General features: G+C 33.8%; 1 long non-coding RNA gene across 1 annotated transcript; it reads left to right on the top strand.

Moving 5' to 3' along the window:
• Positions 1–4,252: 4,252 nt before the first annotated feature.
• On the top strand, positions 4,253–9,148 carry LOC104645575 (uncharacterized). The gene is made up of 2 exons (XR_011214581.1): positions 4,253–5,073; positions 8,707–9,148. It is a non-coding gene; the product is annotated as an uncharacterized lncRNA (long non-coding RNA).
• The last annotated feature ends 9,167 nt before the right edge of the window (positions 9,149–18,315 follow it).

Below are 18,315 nucleotides of genomic sequence, written 5' to 3'. Positions count from 1 at the left end.
GTTAGTTTAGTTTATATTTTTGTCAACTTTTTGAATTTAATTATATTAGTTAATTTAATATCAGATCCATTATACGTTTACCATTTTATGTAATTGATATTAAACAAGTTGTAAATTTTTATAAATTTGTAAATATCTTTGCACATAATGCAATACAGTCAAAATTTGGTATATTTAGTATCAAATCAGATTTTGTAGCTTAAATCATTCACATGCTATTAAACACATCAAATAAAAAAAGTTTACATATTATTAGCAAATTAAAAATATCCAGAAACATTATTACACATCAAATAAACTAAAAAAAAATATAAATCAAGAATCTATTGGAAAGAAGGTACATGTTCTTTTATTATGACCTTCTTGACCAACGCCCACAACAATTCATTTTTGTTGTTATCTTTTCATCTGCATTTTTCTTTCTCTTTTTTCTTGGTCTCCCCGAAATCTTTTTGTATTTAGGTGGCAAAACAACTTCTTCCAAAACAGAGTCTGGAGCTTTCGATTCTCTTTTGTCTGACATTGGTTCTATTGAAATTGCATAAGTATTTGTTAATGCATCGTGTTTATAATAATCAGAGCAGTAGGGGTATACATCAGTTATATTCTTCTTCTTCAAGACAGCTATTGCATGTTGACAAGGTATCTCGTCATGCTGAAATCTCCCAAATCAACAAATTTTCCTCTCAAGACAAACAATGTATCTAATCCCACCTTCATACACTGAAAAAATAAACTCAGAAGATGCAACAACCTGCAATTTTTGAAAAAATAGAGACAGTCAACAAGTGTTTTTTTTTCATTTTTTGTTTATACATAAAATAATAAATACAAAACAAATATGTACCTTCATTTTTGCACTTTTTGATGCGTTTAAAACCAATATTTCTTCAAATCTTCTGCCCAATGTTTCTTTTGTATAAGAAGCTATTTTTCTATTTTTGTGATTCCAAGAACCAAATAGAATTCTAACTTCCTCCAAAAAAAAATCTATAATAGGTAGTTGTCGTGCATCAACAAGGCAACCACTGATACATTCAGCTATATTTGAAGTTACCATTCTCCTAGATTCACTGTTGCATGAGACCTAGCCATCTTTCATTCCCAGCATCTTGAAGATACTTTTTTGACTCTTTCATCTATTTTATCCAATTTAGCCATCAATTTTTTAAAATCATCCTTTCTATAAGTCTTAGCCATTGAATAAAACAGATCACTTAGAATGGTCCTGCTTCTCCTAAAGTTTAAACACACATTTTTCCAGAGGTGCCATATGCATGCAAAATGAGGAACAGTTGGACAAAAAATGCTCACACCTTTCTTTATGCTTTCATTTCTGTCAGATACAATACACATTTTTCCCTCTCACCAAATTCATTCTTAAATTGTTGAAAGAACCATGTCCATGAACAATTATTTTCTGTGTCAACTAGTCCGTACGCCAAAGGCAATATGCAACCTTAATATATAAACACAAAACAACATATACTAAATAACTACTTAATATTAAGAAAATAATAAAATAAATTCATAAACAACATGTCATACCTGTTTCATCAAGTGTACTAGCAGACACAAATGTACCTCGATAAGCTCCACTAAGATGTGAAGCATTTACAACAACAACTGGCCTACAGAACTCAAATCCTCTCATCATTGGTCGTAATGATATGAAAAGATACATAAATTCGTTGTATTCACACTTATGCATCCTCATATATGAATTTGGATACACAGTTTCCAACATATATATGTACCTTGGCATGTTTCTGTAGCCATCAGTAGGTTTACCTCTTATAAGTTTCAATGCACGCTCTTTTGTGCGCCATGCTTGTCGATAAGAAATCTCAACGCCATACATTTTCCTGTTATAATCAATTATATCGCTCGGAGTATGTTTTCTTTTATGATTCCTTAATTTAGGCGCTGTCATACCACTAACAAACCCAACTGTGGATTGTACCTTGCTTAATACCCTATCCCTTAATGGACATGTATGTTCACTAATAAAGTATCTCACTATGAATTTTTCTGAATTCTTTCTAACAGATGCCTTCAATTTCTAACAACAATCATTTGAATGACAAACTAATACGTAGCTGCAATAAAAAAACATATATTGACTATTTGCTAAGATTGACTTTTTTAATAAACAATATATATATATATATATATATATATATATATATATATATAGACACACACACTTTATTTCATTTTCACAATATAAATGATACTTTATAATAACTATTTCACATCTTTATAACTTTTTCTGTAAATTGATCAGAACTATTACATTTACTGGTTTAAACATTCAAAATGTGACAAAACTTATTACGACCAAATCGTATTACACAAAACACTACACACAACATATAATATTGAAAACCAATTATATATTATTAAAAATATTAACATATAAATTGAAAACATACCTTTTGTTATCAGATCTTTTAACTTTAAAATTGAAACTATTCTTTATTTTGTAATTTCCATTACCACCTTCAGAGTTGAGTTATCATTATACATTTGATTCTCTTACAGAAATGAATTATTGGTGTCTGATATATACTTATCAACATCCATTTCCGGTATGTAATATGCATAATCAATTGATGATTCAACAATATTGAGAGCCTTTGCATCGTTTTTTTCACCCTCAAAACACATGATGACACCTGTTGTTGCATCGAAATTTATTATCTCTTCAACACCTTTATCTGAAGTATCAATGCATAAAGGATAAGTTCCGAACCCAGCCTCATGATTCTTAATTTCTACATACAATTTTACACCCATATCATTCTGAATACACAATGGAGACGAATTTCCTTCAACAACATATCTAATCTCTATATTTTTTTTCGATTCGTCAATACCCAACTCAGCCGCAATTGTTGAAATAAGATTCATGAACGAAATATTTTCACCAACCACTATCCCATCACTTTTGTATCGCTCATACATAAAATCACTTTCCCATATTCCAGAATGTCGCAACAAGATCGAAATATTCATATTTAAAAATTCAGAATTGGCGTTCCAGAGATTTTTTACGCAAAATAATTTTATTTTCTGATTCTGAATTTGACTTTTTAAATATTATTAAATTGAATGATGAATTAATTTAGTACGTTGTTATGCAGTTTTCACGGTAAAATTATTACAAGATTAACATAAATCAAGGGAAGGGAAATCTGTTACCCTTGATTTTCGCACTAACAGTTATATCCGTCCATTTATATTTAAGTATCATTTTTGTTTTATAAAGTATCCGAAATTCTTAAAAATAACAGATTTTTGGTAAATATTGATTTTATAGGGATAAAATGTAATTTATCATTTACATTATATCATTTGCCTAATTTTTACTTTTTAAATTCCCAACCATTTCATAATTTTCGAGCCCAATTCCTTTAAGGGCAACTTTCACATATAGCAAACAAAAAATTCATATTTGTATGCTATTGCAAACTTTGCATAATTGTTCTTCATAGCAAACATAAAACTGTATAATTTACTATACATATACAATTGTATAATTCGCTGGCTTAAATTGTATAATTCGCTGGCCTAAATTGTATAATTCGCTGGCCTATTTCGCTGCAATTGTATAATTTATTTTGCATACAATTGAATCGAATTAAAATGTATGTATATTGCATAATTATAAGTGTATAGCAAGAAGATATATGTTTTTCTCGCTTTTACAAAAACAGAAACACAATATATACACTTCTGTTGTATAAAGCTAGAGAAAATTGTATTTTACTGCAATTGTATAATTCGTTGGCCTTTTTCTCTGCAATATTTGAAGTAAAATGTTTGTAAATTGTATAATTAAGTGTATAACACGAAGATGTACATTTTTGCATGTGTATATACAATTTCCTCTCGCTTTATACATAAAAGAAACAGAATTATACACTTTTGTGTATAAAGCGAGAGAGGCGAGCGATAATGGAGAGTGGCGAGCGAGATTTTTGGGAGAGAGATGCTAGCAAATTTTAGCTAATGTTTGCTATGGAGCACAATTAAATCAAACCCTAGCTATTCTATTTAATTTAGGTTATTAGTTTGCTATTATATACAATTTTCCCTTCCTTTAATCCCAAGAATTCAAATCCCAACCCAATTAATCATTCCAGCCCATCCCCCTCATTAGCTCCAACCCAATTTTCAGCACCTTACTCCAGCCCAATTATTGAGCCCAAAAATTGACCCGACCTAACCCCCTTTTTCTTCTGCACCAAAAGAAGACCCAGATTCCCCTTCTGTTCATCCCCGTCACGGAGCAAACAAATACGACGAAAATCCGTCGCGTGGGCGACACCCGCGCGCGCAGGCGAAGCATTGCAATCCTTTGTCCCTTTCTCCTTTCTGCGCTTGTACGATTCCAACAGCACCTCCAAGCCTGCAGGATCGTCCTTGAGGATGCAGGATGACGCTACGTCGAGCTCCAAGGACGGGAGGTTGATCACACTCGTCCGCGTCCCTTTCAACTTTTGGGATTTTTGGCCAAATTTTGGGATAATCTGGTACAGCCCAACTGTTCCTTGTCCTTGGGAGTAATTTGAATTTGGATTGGGCATGAGATTCGCGATTCGAAAACCCTAATTTCTTCTCCTATAAATACATCCTTATCGTTCTTGAATAGGGATCTTTTTTTTTTTGGGTGAAGAATTAGGAAAAACTCTTAAGAGTTATAAGTATATTTCGGAAATTTTAGTGAAAATCTCTTAGGCAGAAAACAGAGAAGAGAGGGGAGGAAGATTTTGAGTTGAAAAATACATATTGGAGAGTTACAGAGGATATAGTAAGAAAAGAGACACAAGATACAGAGTGATATTTGAAAGGCACACTCTATATAAGTCGAAATTGAGGTGAATAGAAAGCCGAAAGATAGAGGAGGAACCGGTGTTTCTTTTTGAAGGTTGAGTCGCAGGGCCTTGGATCAAGATTTTTGTATTCCTTCTCTTTCATTCATTGTTCTTTGAAGTTCATCGAAAGCTCCTTGTGTTGGTTGGAATCATCCTCGAGCTTGCCTACGCCCAACTCGCTGCTCCTAAAAAGGTAAATTCCTTTTACAATTCTTAAACTATCTTGGTTGAGATGTTGTTTAGTTCGTAAGATCTGAGCTCAGTTCTAGTTACCTCCTTCAGTATTCAAGTTTATTTTGCTGGCTGTGTTGTTTCTTACTTCGTTTTGACTAAGTATGATATCTGGGTTTGTGTTGTTAGAGTTCTTTGGTTCTTGTGTGTCCTTACCATCCTCGGTCAAATGCGCGAATTAAAATTTGTAATGGTTTAATCTTATTTTGGTATTTCCTTTACTCTTCATTTTTAATGTGTTTACTGGAACAAACCGGATCATCTTAGTTATCAGAAGATTTGTTCTTTTCAGTCCTCAAAATTTTCATATCTGTGTTATTTTGTCTCATATCTGTGAATGTCAAGGTCCTTTTTTATTCATGTCTACAAATCATACGAATTTCCGATGTATGTATTTAGCGCTTTTCTTGCCGTTATGTCCATGTGCGAAGTGTCTTGCCTCTTGGGTCTGCAATATGAGTTAAGCCGAGTGTGAAAGTGTAAATTGAATGTAGTATGTCCACCGTTTCAGATTGCTATTGCCAAGGCCCAAGAACCTGATAAAATCGACGTGTTTCTCCTTTGGAATAGCAAATCTGTTTGCTTATAGTGCCTTCTGTTGGTTTGTGTTTTGTATGAACCATAATAGCCTGATGTTTGCTTCTCGCCCATTCATTTAGTTCCGTGTTATTTCCTTTGGTATTCCGCCCCCATATTTCCCTAATAATGTTTGAGAGTCACTTGCCATGCTTTTTTTAAGCGATTTGAATATTATCCTCCTGTTCGTTTTTCTGGGAGTGAGGTGTTTTTTTTGTCTCTAGTTTTCTCTATATGTGCTAGTATATGTTTATGTCATTGTTAGTCTTAAGGGGTGGGTTCTAAGTCGTAATATTTGATTCTCTCTGTTAATCAGCATGCCTAGTTACTTGCGATGAGTCCGAGTACTTTCCGAAAAGATGAGTAGGGTTAACAATGAACTGCTTATTTCAAATTGTCTAAATGCTCGCCGAGTGCCCCTCCCTGCTCAAGCTTCTTCTTTAAATATTGCTCTCATCAGATTTTGTTTTGTATTTAATGTTTCTTACTGTGAAGCAGCTAATGAAAGGAGAACAATTTTAATGTATGCATCTAAGTTGTTTCGACATCATGACCTTGGCTGTCACGTCCCTCCCTTTCTATGTTTGTTTTCTCACTACTTGGAAAAAATTTGGGTTTATCTCCGTCCCCCCCCCTCCCTCTTTCATCTAGGCGTTAATGTTTAAACGGGTTACTATTTATGAGTCGATTCAACATGGTTTTCAAATATCTTGCTTTTCTTTGTACATTTTAATCTTGTTAGAAATGGTTTAAAGTTATTTGTTATCTTTTAGGGTCATGTTCCTGCCTTTTTTTTCTGTAAGTTAAACAGTTGGTTTAAATTTCAATTAGCTTTCTAGGCAAGACTCTCCCGTATGTGCCCTTGTTGTCAACATGTTTTAGCTATTTTAAGTGTGGGTGTATTCCTTGTAATTATGTCCGCTTTGGTTACTTTCGGTACCATTTCTTGCTAATGATAAAATAAGTCACTTTTTTGTTGCTCACAGTGAGCCCATCACGCTATCAGTTTTGGGGGGGGGGGGGGGGGGGGGGGGTATTATTATTATTGTTATTTGAATGCAAATATTAAGTTTTTTCTTTTGCTATAGATGTGTATTAATTCCTTTGTCATCCTTGTGTTTGCATATGAATATGTATGAGTTCATCATGAGCTTCCTCCCGACATTACTAGAAAGCGATAAAGACCCAAGTTCTCCCTTTATCGAGTCAATCTCAAAAAGATGGCGTACTAATTCCTAAGCCGGAGAAAATTCAGATGAATTCGGAAGCTAAAGAATTTTGGGATCAAGACGCCCAGAATTGTTTTTTCTAAATTTTGTATTTCGGGGGCTTAAGCCCTTGTCGTCTTTATTTTCTGTAATTTATTACTTATTATTGTAGTGTTAGTTTAGGACAGGTACTATTGAAATGGGCCAAAGGTTCAAAACCCATTGGGTGCAACTATCGGTCTAGTAGGACAGATAACCCAGATTTGGACTCAACTCTCTCTCTCTCTTGTTTTCGTTTATTTTTCTTTTATTTGTCGGTAGTTTTAAGGTTAGAAACTACAAATCCTCGCAAGACGCCGCTATATTTCAACTATTTAAACTAAATCGATCGACTATAAAAGAAAGACTTAAAAAATGACCTAAAATAATTTAATGAAGTAAATAGTCCATCTAGATAATAGTTTCAAGTATTTTTGCATTTTTAACAAATCTTCAAGTCAAATGAAAGGATTCACTTATGTAATAAGATTAATACTTATTTTCAAACAAACTTCAAAAATTTTCTCATCTCAAAATTAAATTAAACAATTATTAGCCAAATAAGCTAGTTGTCGGAAAATTACATTAGTGGGTATTTTAGGTGTTGTAAAACCTTCCTAAAATATAAATGAGAATCTTCGAACCCCTTTTAAGTTTTTAAAAAATCATTTTTTCTGTTTAATTCTTTTGGAAACATAGCTTTTCTTGAATTTTCTCAAAAATTAAGTGGCGACTCGAAAAAGTCGAAAACATAAAAGAAAAATATTTTCCGAGAACTTTTGAAAGTTATTGTAAGTTCCTTTTAAAAGATAACTCCTTATCCAACCAATATCACAGTAAAATGTTATGAGGATTTTATTTCGAACTGCCAGGGTAGAATCTGGGTTGGGTAAAAAATGTGGTATTTCGGCTTACTAAACTTTTTAAGCCATGAAAACATTTCCTTTCACTTCCAAACCAGAAAGAAAGCTTAAGAGAGGGTTCATATGGAGTTTATGCATGATGAAGGTTAGTTTTTGATGAATACTTCCATAAAAGATTTCCCCCCGTGCCTAGAAACGTGATCTTTACACATGACAATCGTTTTTCCCTTCTATTCACTGTGTTTGAATCTATAAGATATAAATTTGTAAATACTCATGTTTCTTCAAGTTTTTCACTGGGTTAACTAAGGTAAACATCTCAAAACTCTTTTATGAATTTCTATGGACGTTCCGACAAGTTGGAGAAATATGGAAAATCTGCCGATTTAAGATTAATTGTGAAGTATTTATAGGTATCTACAAGCTCTGTACATATAGTATTGCGAAGCTTAGAACATACGGACAACATTCTTGAAGGAAATTACGATCTTTCGAGCGCATTGGAAAGGTATGTTAAGGTTATTCCCTCCATTCGACATGTTTACTTAGATCTTGGGAGTGATATAATAGGGTAGTTAATGTTGCGTGATCTTGTAGATGTAATTGCGAGTGGTTGGATGATTGAGTGGTTATAAACCATCATTTTAGGGACTCATAGTCTGTTAAGAACGATACTAAGTTAAGTTGACGTGGAGAATATTTATATATATTGTTTATAGCTAAATTGCTCGCCTTTTGCCTATTCAATTGTTTGTTGTAGCCCTTGGGGCTATTGTGGTTAATTGTTGAGCTATGATCTTCCTATGGGGGCTATGATGCTGTCTACTAGGACTACGCTATTGCCAATGAGGTCTATGTGTTGCCCACAAGGCTATATTGATTCCAACGAGTGTTATGTGTTGCCTATAGGGCTATTTTGATGCCAAAGACGGCTATGTGTTGCCTATAGGGCTATGTTGATGCAAGGGAAGGCTATGTGCAGCCCACAGAGCTATGATGTTGCCTAAGAGGGCTATACACTGCATGCGGGCTATATCGCTGCCAAAAAAGGTATGTGACTTCTTACAAAGACAAGGGGCTACCGATAGGGGTAAGCAGATTGATTGACACCTTTTGGACTTTTGGTGGCCTAGGTAGGTGGTGAGCTTATGAGGTCTTGGTTAGGTTGTTGTTTGATCATTTTTGTATTTTTTTTTTATTTAGTAGTGGGTTAGCATGCTTATCTAAATTTTGATTTCCTTACGTGATTGCTTTTGGTATATTATGATACTTGCTCATTATTCTATAGCATTTCATGCTCGGTACATTATTTTGTACTGACACCCCACTGTCAGGGGTGTTGCATTCAATACATACATGTCCCAATACATGACCCAGTAGACTTCCTCATCAACAAGATTAACATTTATATGATTGTTTTACGAAAAAATATAGTAAAAGATAAATGACTAAGTTTCAAAAAATCAATAAATCTTATGATTTAAGAAAAAATGATTTTCCAAGTTACAGAGTCGCCACTTGATTTTTTAAAAAATATCAAGAAAAAATCTTATAATTATTTTCAAAAAATTTAAACAGATAAAATCAGTTGAAAAAGGGTTCGAAATTCAAATGTGTGTACATTCCAAGAAGGTATTAGGACCTCGGAACGCCCGCTAACTCGCGGTTGACCCGAGATTTGACTAAAAATGGCTTTTCAATAATTATGAAAACATATTAATTCAGAAAAAAATCCCATTTTTTATTTTAAGGTAAATAAACTTAAAAGAGATTTTTTTAAGGGAAGTAAGTCATAGCGCACTACATCTAATGAAATAAAATAAAACTAGATAAAGAAAAAATAAATATTATAATTTTTAACATAAAAGGATAAATGACATTTTTTCCGTGAATTTAATCGAACAAAAATCAATGCAAAGAAAGGTTAGTTAGACAAAAAAAAATCAAATACAATAAAAGGTAAGATGAGGTTATAAACTTGGGCCTTCTCCCAAAACTTGTGCCAAAGCAAGTTGTGTATACATAATTGTATACAGATGTATACTAAGCGTATTTCAAATGTATACAGCCTTCTCTTGATCCTCTATACCTGCATTTTAATTTGCAGCCATGTATTCACAGCAACTCAACATGTATATCAATTATTAGGTCTGTATATCATGTATACAGAATGTATACTGCACATATACAACTTTCTTTTGAGCCTTTTTGGAATCTGAAATTCAATTTCCAACCCCTAGCATTTCACATTCTTCCCTGTACACCCATGGTGTGGCTGACTCAGTGACGAGAGGTGTAAACCTCTATGGCTCGATTCGGGAATGCAAATGGAAGAACTCCATTATGGACTCGAAGAGATTCATACAAGAAAGGAAAGAAATGATATTAGCCTATGAATCAAACAAAACAAATGAGAGAATAAAGTAACTCAAGTATTTTAAGATTTAAGATGAAAACCGAAATTACTACTAAATCACAATAAAAGATGACTCGAAACAAAGCTGAATGAACTACTATATGTCAACCGACACTTAACGATAACAAGAGTTAAGGAAGCAAACATTTAAAGCCTATACATGTAACACAGTAAACAGTGACTCCAAACACAAATAAAATAAACTAATGACAAGCAACATGACAAAGGAATATGTAGGCAAGCTTTGAGCAATACACTGTATATTTTCATAAATGCAACACCTAAATTGTATACCACTTCCATATCAATAAGAATGGTCAAACATTTCCACTAGAAAAACAAGAATAGGCAGAGATGAACCATGATTTGTAGATATTCATACACCTTAAAAATGACACAGTAAAAGCAAAATAAAATAAAATTTGAACCAACTAATATAAGATCAAAATGGCATATGCTTAATTTACTATACCTGTGTTATGCTAAAAATGACCAAGGAAAACATGCACCATTGAAAGCATAGCCACTTAAAATTAGACGAATCTCCTTATGATATATTAAAATAATCAACGGTAGTGATAGCTAAATAGTGAAGACAAACCGTGACTAAATGGAAAGCTTATGTCATGAGGATTAAGATACAACATAATACTAAGAAAAGGTAACAATATATTTATGTTTAGAATAAAATTAAACATTTTAAACTAGAGCTAAAGCAGTAGCCAAAAAATAGTAAAAGTATCATTGTTTTTGCTAAAATTAGGCATGAAAACAATGAGAGGGGATTTTTCCTTTATCTCTTTTTTTTCAAGCATATTCCACAGTTTCAAGCAGAGAAGAAAACAATAGTAGGCAACAAAACACACCAGATGATTTTAACACAATTTTGTGACATATTTCTGATAGAAACCGAACATGCTTGCAAATGACGCCAAACTATCTCCAAACAGGATTTACACCCAGATGTTTACTCATATACAAAGAAAAGATATTACTAGCTGAAACTTGTTAACCAAGTCCTAATATACGAAAATCCAAACAAAGTTAACACATGAACGAGAACTCAAGATAATATATCATAAACAGAATGACATAGAAGAAACTGAATTTAAATGAAAAAAAATAAAGGGTCTACCTCTTTTGGGCAGCGAGCTGAGATGGGAATGAGCGGAGGATTAATGATTTCATTACCACAACGACATTCCAATGAGCTTTGCAAGAGGCGAGCACAAAAGAAAATCTCTTATCGATTCTTGCTTGAGTATTACTACTAATTTTTTTTATGTATGTATTCTTGTATTCATATTTCTTTCAAAACTTTGTTCTCCCTATGATTCTCTCTAAAGATAGCCTAATATTTCTTCAAATTTCTCTTAACTCTGAGTCACTCTCCCTCCAAGAAAAAAAGATAACAATCGATTTATATATGGTTATAAGCATTGTTTAATGGGGGAAAATCGAGAGGGAGAAAAGGTGAATTTGAAATCCAAAATTCGAATCCTCCAAGAAATAAGGCTGCCGTTTGAATTTCTGTAAGAAATTGTACAATCCCTTCAACGGAAACAAGAGGAGAGACGCTCGATTCTCGAGCATGGACGAGTGAGCACACGAGATCTTGACACCTAAGAATTCTCCAACATTCTAAGTTCGACAGGAGAGAGGAGGGAGACGAGTGTGCTGCTGGACTTGGGTCGCGTTTCTGAGTTTTGATTTTGCACTGGATTCGATGGGTTCTTCGCACCATGATAGTTGGAGAAGAAGAAGAACAGTATGTGTCGGGTCGTCTTGGTGTGTTGGTATTTCTAGAAATATTTAATAGGGAATGGGTTTCTCAAATTGTAATAGTAATGGGCTCAATTTCCAAATTGTTTTGTTAGTGGGTCAAGGTTTGGGCCTAAGTTGACTGAAAATTTCAATTGATGACAGGTTAGGTTGATAATAGGATGAATTAGATATTTAGGATTAAGAACTTAGCCGATCAAATTTAATGAGCAAATTCGATTAAAACTTCAATAAGATGAATTAAGATCAATTGATTAACAAGCTTCTTAATTTTAACAAAATAAAATAATTAAACTTTATATGTAAACTAATTAATTCAAAAATATTAACTATTAGAAACTAAGTGACAGAATTTTAAGCAAAACTAATTTTTTTAGATGATTTTTAAATATTCATAAAATATATTAATCATATACAAAATTATATAAAAACATATATATTACTTAAAATTATATAAAAAAATAAAATTAATTGGGATAATGCCCAAGTACCCCCTCAACCTATGCCCGAAATCTCAGAGACACACTTATACTATACTAAGGTCCTATTACCCCCCTGAACTTATTTTATTAATGATTTTTTACCCCTTTTTAGCCTATGTGGCACTATCTTGTGGGTCCAACGATGGTTGACTTTTTTTTTCCAAACTAGTGCCACGTAAGCTAAAAAAGGGTAGAAAATTACTTATAAAATAAGTTCAGGGGGGGGGGGGGGGATAATAGGACCTTAGTATAGTATAAGTGTGTCTCTGCGATTTCGGGCATAGGTTGAGGGGGTACTTGTGCATTTTCCCAAATTAATTAAAAGTAACTTTTTTTTTTGAATTTTATAAAAACTAATCATTTCAAAACATTTGGAATTTAAGAAGCTTGATATGATTAATTTATATTGGGGTGGGTCAAAATTGGGTGTCAACAATTATCCCTTATTTTACTTGGATTGATACAAGAAATTCGAGGAAAAGGAAATTGACCAAACTAATCTTGACCGACCACATTATTCATATTTAGGAAAAAGGACTTGGTACGTACTTCAAGAATTATGGCCGAACACTGAAAGTGGGCTTCCTACATATTCAGGCTATATGAGAATTTAGGTCACTTGTAATTCAATATGCTTGATTTGTTATACGAATTTTGAAAGAATTTGAAAGTCATCTTGATACAAAATTATGAAGGGACCGACTGCTCGAGAATAAGATTTAAGAGAGAATATTGGAATACAATCGAGTTTTCAACACTGAGCCCGCCTACATATCCTTAGACCTTAGAAATCATGTTGTTTGTAGTTTGACTCGATCGGTTGAAAATGAAATCTCTTATGTAAGATAACTTTTGGTTATGAAAGAGTGACAAATAAATTGAGTATGAAAAGAGGTTTGCAACCTCTCAGCCATGAATGTGACATGTTTCACACCCATAAGTAAGAACTTGCACCAGACGTAATTTCCTAATTTCATAGAGAATTGTCACTTGGATTGGAAAGTTGCTTCCGGTGAACATCAAGAATTTTTTGAATGCAAAACCGAAACCAAAAACCCTAAGAAAACCCACACGCCTTTGGATACGGGGTGGTTTGATTGTGGTGAAAGTTGCTCCTCAATTTGCGTCCTAAGAGTTTGATACTCATCTTCGGACTATGTCCTAGTTTGCTGCTAAGAAAACATTCCACGTTGTGCTGCATCTTTATTGATGTCGTCCGCACCTATAGTTTGATTTGATAAATTCATCTTCTTGGATGCTCTCGACAAAGACTGAAACAACTAGTTAATAGAAAATGTAATTGGAAAAGTGGTAGAATCTCTTACGATGCTTTTCAGTTACTTTTGATGCGAAAGATGTCATGTAAATATGTTTAATATATGTTGCTTTGGAACACATTGTGTCTGTTACAACTCATGATTTGTTGAGAATTCGAATTTCATTGCTTATTTTCTGCATGGTAAACTCTGATGATCTCCGCAACAAACTAGCTAGCTCAATAATTATCCAATAGTAAGGAGGTGGATGACTCAGTGATTATCCAACTCTAACAAGGTGGATGGATCAATGATAATACTATTGTAATGAGGTGGATGACTCGATAATAGTACTACTTTACGAGGTAGATGGCTAGATAATATTCCAACTGTAACGAGGTGGACAACTCGATAATATTCCATTTGTAACGAGGTGGATGACTCGATAATAGTCCAACTATAATGAGGTGGATGACTCGATAATGTTCCAACTGTAATGAGTTGGATGACTCGATAATATTCCAACTGTAATGAGGTGGATGACTCGATAATATTTCAATTGTAACAAGGTGGATGCTCGATAATATTCTATCTGTAAGGAGGTGGATGACTCAATAATATTCCAACTATAATGAGGTCGATGCTCAATAATAGTCCAACTATAAAGAGGTGGATGACTCGATAATATTCCAACTGTAACGAGGTGATGATTGATAATATTATAACTGTAACAAGGTTGACGGCTCTATAATATTCCATCTGTAACGAGGTGGATGCTCGATAATATTCCAACTGTAATAAGGTGGAAGGATCGGTAATATTCCATACGTAATGAGGTGGATGCTCGATAATATTCCAACTATAACGAGGTGGATGGTTGATAATATTCCAATATAACTAAAAAATAGGAACCTGAAATTGAAAAACATATATACGAACCACTTATGAGGTGGATCGCCCAACAAAACTATATGTGAAAGTTTTTGATCGGCCAATCAAAACACATAATCCACTTATGGGGTGCATACCCAACAAATTGGAATTTTGACTCTAACATTGTGAAGAAACACGTATGCCTGAATTGTTAAGTGCCAAACATACTAAAAACTGAATTGACGTATATGCACGTCATGACTATGATTCTCTCTTTAAAAGATATAATTATCAAGGTGAATGATTTATTTCTTCACACGACGATTAAATATACTCTTGTCTTCCTTGACAAAATCAACAAGATTCGAGTTTATTGCAATTATTTTCAATCATTACCGAAAACTTATAATGATTTGACAACTTTGACTGTCATGGAGATATGCGATCACCAACATCTTTCTAATGTGATGGACTTGTTGATTTTTTCCCTTGCATCACTTCCAAGATATTGTCTATTTTGACATCTTCAGATTTGATGTTGATTTCACATATGATTTTGATTTTATCAATACTATCACCTGCAAAGCTCGATACCAAACGTTAATATCGATGATAAAGTAAAGATTAACAATAAAGTTGAAGAGTTATATTGAGTCATTTGATTTATCGAGATTAGGATATGATGAGCACAATTGTAACTTTGATCATGACTCGTCACTAGCGATCCTCCAACACTTTGTTTCTTACAACTTTGAAAGAATCTATTATGTTTGGCTTTAATATTTCTGCAACATAAAAAGAAACTTGTTTATTAATCACTTGATACAACGTAATGAAATGAAGATAAAATGAGATGAAAAGTTTTCTATTTATATTTGATAAGGCCACGAGAGGCGTAAATCATGTCTTTTTCCACGCTCGACAGCTTTGCCATAACCATTTTTGTGACTTCGTTCCTGCGTTCAGGGACGATTCCTAGCTTGAAAGACTGATGTGTTGGTCTTGTCTCCATATTCCTTCTTGCAGTTGGCTTACACACTCGGTCGTCCTTTGTAATACAATCTTGATAGAATTTTTTAGGACTTCCCTAAAAAACATGACCCGGTCTAAAGTATAGAAGAACTCTCATAACTTGCTTTGTTATTTCCGATCTTACTCATTTTGGAATTTTGAGGCCTATCCTCAGAATTCTATCCAGTCTGCCTCAATAATAATAATAAGTATAAGATTTTTAACAAATGACATATTCGTGTGGAACTTTTTAGATCATCTCAAAAATTTTGTCCAATTGCACATTTCAACATGATTTTCAACTCGATTCTCTATAAAATGTCATCTAGTAGAATTTTGAGATGCACTCCAAAATCTACCTAGTTGCATTTGGATATTTCAGTCTTGACTTGTTGAAAAAGTCCATCTTCGAATGAATTTTTGAGAGCCTCTCAAAGATTTTGTCTAAGTTTCCATGATAAAAAGAAATCAAAATCTTGTTGGGAATATGACCGAGCCATTGTGGCGCCTACTTATCCCGTTGAAGCAGGAATCAGGTCAAATGTAGTTCCCCCTCAAAGCAATATTAAGAAATTTACAAAGAAACTGATCGAGGCCGACATAGGCCGCCTACGTATCTCATTCTTGAGAATTCAGGTCAAATGTAGTTCAAATAACAAAGAGAATATTGAAAGTTGAATAAAAGGATGACTGATGCCGACATAGGCCGCTTACGTATTTCATTCTTGAGAATGCTGGTCAAACTTAGTTCTTACAAGGAGTATGCAATAAAATAGAAAGAAAGAGATTTGATGTACCGTGGTTTCATGGTACTTTCAATGTTTTTTCCTCAATTTTAGTGTGTGTTTAAAGCCTTTTTGTAGTAATTTTAATGTATTTTTACATGTGTTTGCAAGAAAGCTGTCTATAACAAAAATGCATAAGACTGTGCTGGAATCAGTGCAGAAGTTATGACATATAAAGCCATCGACGGTCCGTCGACCCATCGACGGTCCGTCGACCCATCGACGGTCCGTCGGTGGTGATCGTTGATTGGAGGGTAAAGCATTTAGAAGCGACTCAGGGAAATCTGACAAAGAGTGGGGCTACGGAAGGATCGACGGTCTGTCAACTGATCGACGAATCGTCCTGGGAAACTGTTGTTTCTAACATAGAGTAGTCCCAGTACCCGACTTGAAGAAATAACTATGTACGGAAGGACGGAGGCATTGACGGACCGCAAGTGAGATAACGGACCGTGCTGTTGGTTCGTCAATATAGAGAGGATGCAAAAGTGAAAGATGAAGAAAAAGTAAGTGTAGACCGATGGAGGTAGTCGACGGCCGTCGTTCCATCGACGGACCGTATCATCAACTAAAGATGTAGTTTGGATAGATTTTCCTTATTTAGAACTCCTTTTAATTTAGGACTTTATTATCATAAATAGGGTTAAAAACCTAGTTTTTGGGGTTAGACTTTTTATTATTTTTCATACTCTTGTTATTGGAAGTTGAACTTTGGATTTTGGGAATTACTTCAAGTTTCCGCAATCGATTCTTATAATTTTTTCGTCAATTGAAGTGATATTTCTGGATTTTCTTCAAACTTGTCAAAGTAAGTACATGAATTCTTGTTTAACAACCATGAATTCTGTAATTCTAAGCATGGGTAACTAAATTCACAACTAGGGTTGTGGGAACCATGGGTAATTAACAATATAGAACTATCTAAATAACAATTCTACAATAGGTTCTTCCATGTATTTATAAATTTTTTTGTTTAGAATTCTTTTTAACGAGTGCACACGTTAGAACTTGCCCTATTTCTACTTGTCGGACCAAGGAGGTAATTAATAGGAAAATAATTATCAACATAAATTTAGTATACACTATCTAATAGGCTAGTATCAATTGGTGCAAAGTAGTAACTTAGCCATACATTAAATATGATGCTTAATATGAGGTAAAATATAAGGTTTAGTAATTCAGCCACAAGTGGCAGATCAAGATACGGGGTGAAATTATCTAGTTGCTGGACCAAGGAATTAGATATACATGGCTTACCACTTTTCATGCAATACACTAGGAATGAATTGTTATAGCTAGGATTATCGCATTATGAACCTATGGGGAACACTTACACCCTAGTTTCTCTCATCACTTGATAAACACCAAAGTTTTAATCTTGCTACCTATTTACTTAGTATAATTTATCATTTTTGTTTCACAAAACCCCCCTTTTTATTTAAATGTTTTTGAAAAGGACTTGACTAAATAGACGAAATTGTAGATTAAAGTTTAGTCTAGACCATTTTCCTCGTGGGATTGACCCCAAACTAACAATTGATTTCTTTACTTGATACAACCGCTTATACTTCTTTAGGGAAGTATAATTTGAGCATATTAAATTTTGGCGCCGCTTGCGGGGGAAAGTGTATTTTAGATTAACTTTAAGCACATTACCGAATTTTAGTCAAAAATTTCCTAATATTACTTTTTCTTTTTGTTTTTGTCTCTTGAAGGTCTAGCTCTAGCGTATACCAAGTACACGGAGTCGAGGAGAACCAATACTTTCACTTGATCCAAAACTAAACCGTCCACTTCACAGAATGAACAATCCACACAATCCTGCTAATCTCGGTGATAAGATCAACCGTCAACTTACACTGCAGGTTGATGCCCATAATCAAGTGATGGTTGAGAACCCTTGTGAAGGTGAA

This window comes from Solanum lycopersicum, chromosome 2, assembly GCF_036512215.1.
Source record: "Solanum lycopersicum chromosome 2, SLM_r2.1".
In the NCBI taxonomy this organism is placed as follows: domain Eukaryota; kingdom Viridiplantae; phylum Streptophyta; class Magnoliopsida; order Solanales; family Solanaceae; genus Solanum; species Solanum lycopersicum.
The sequence above is the reverse complement of the archived record's forward strand: the minus strand, read 5'-3'. Positions and strand labels throughout refer to the sequence as shown.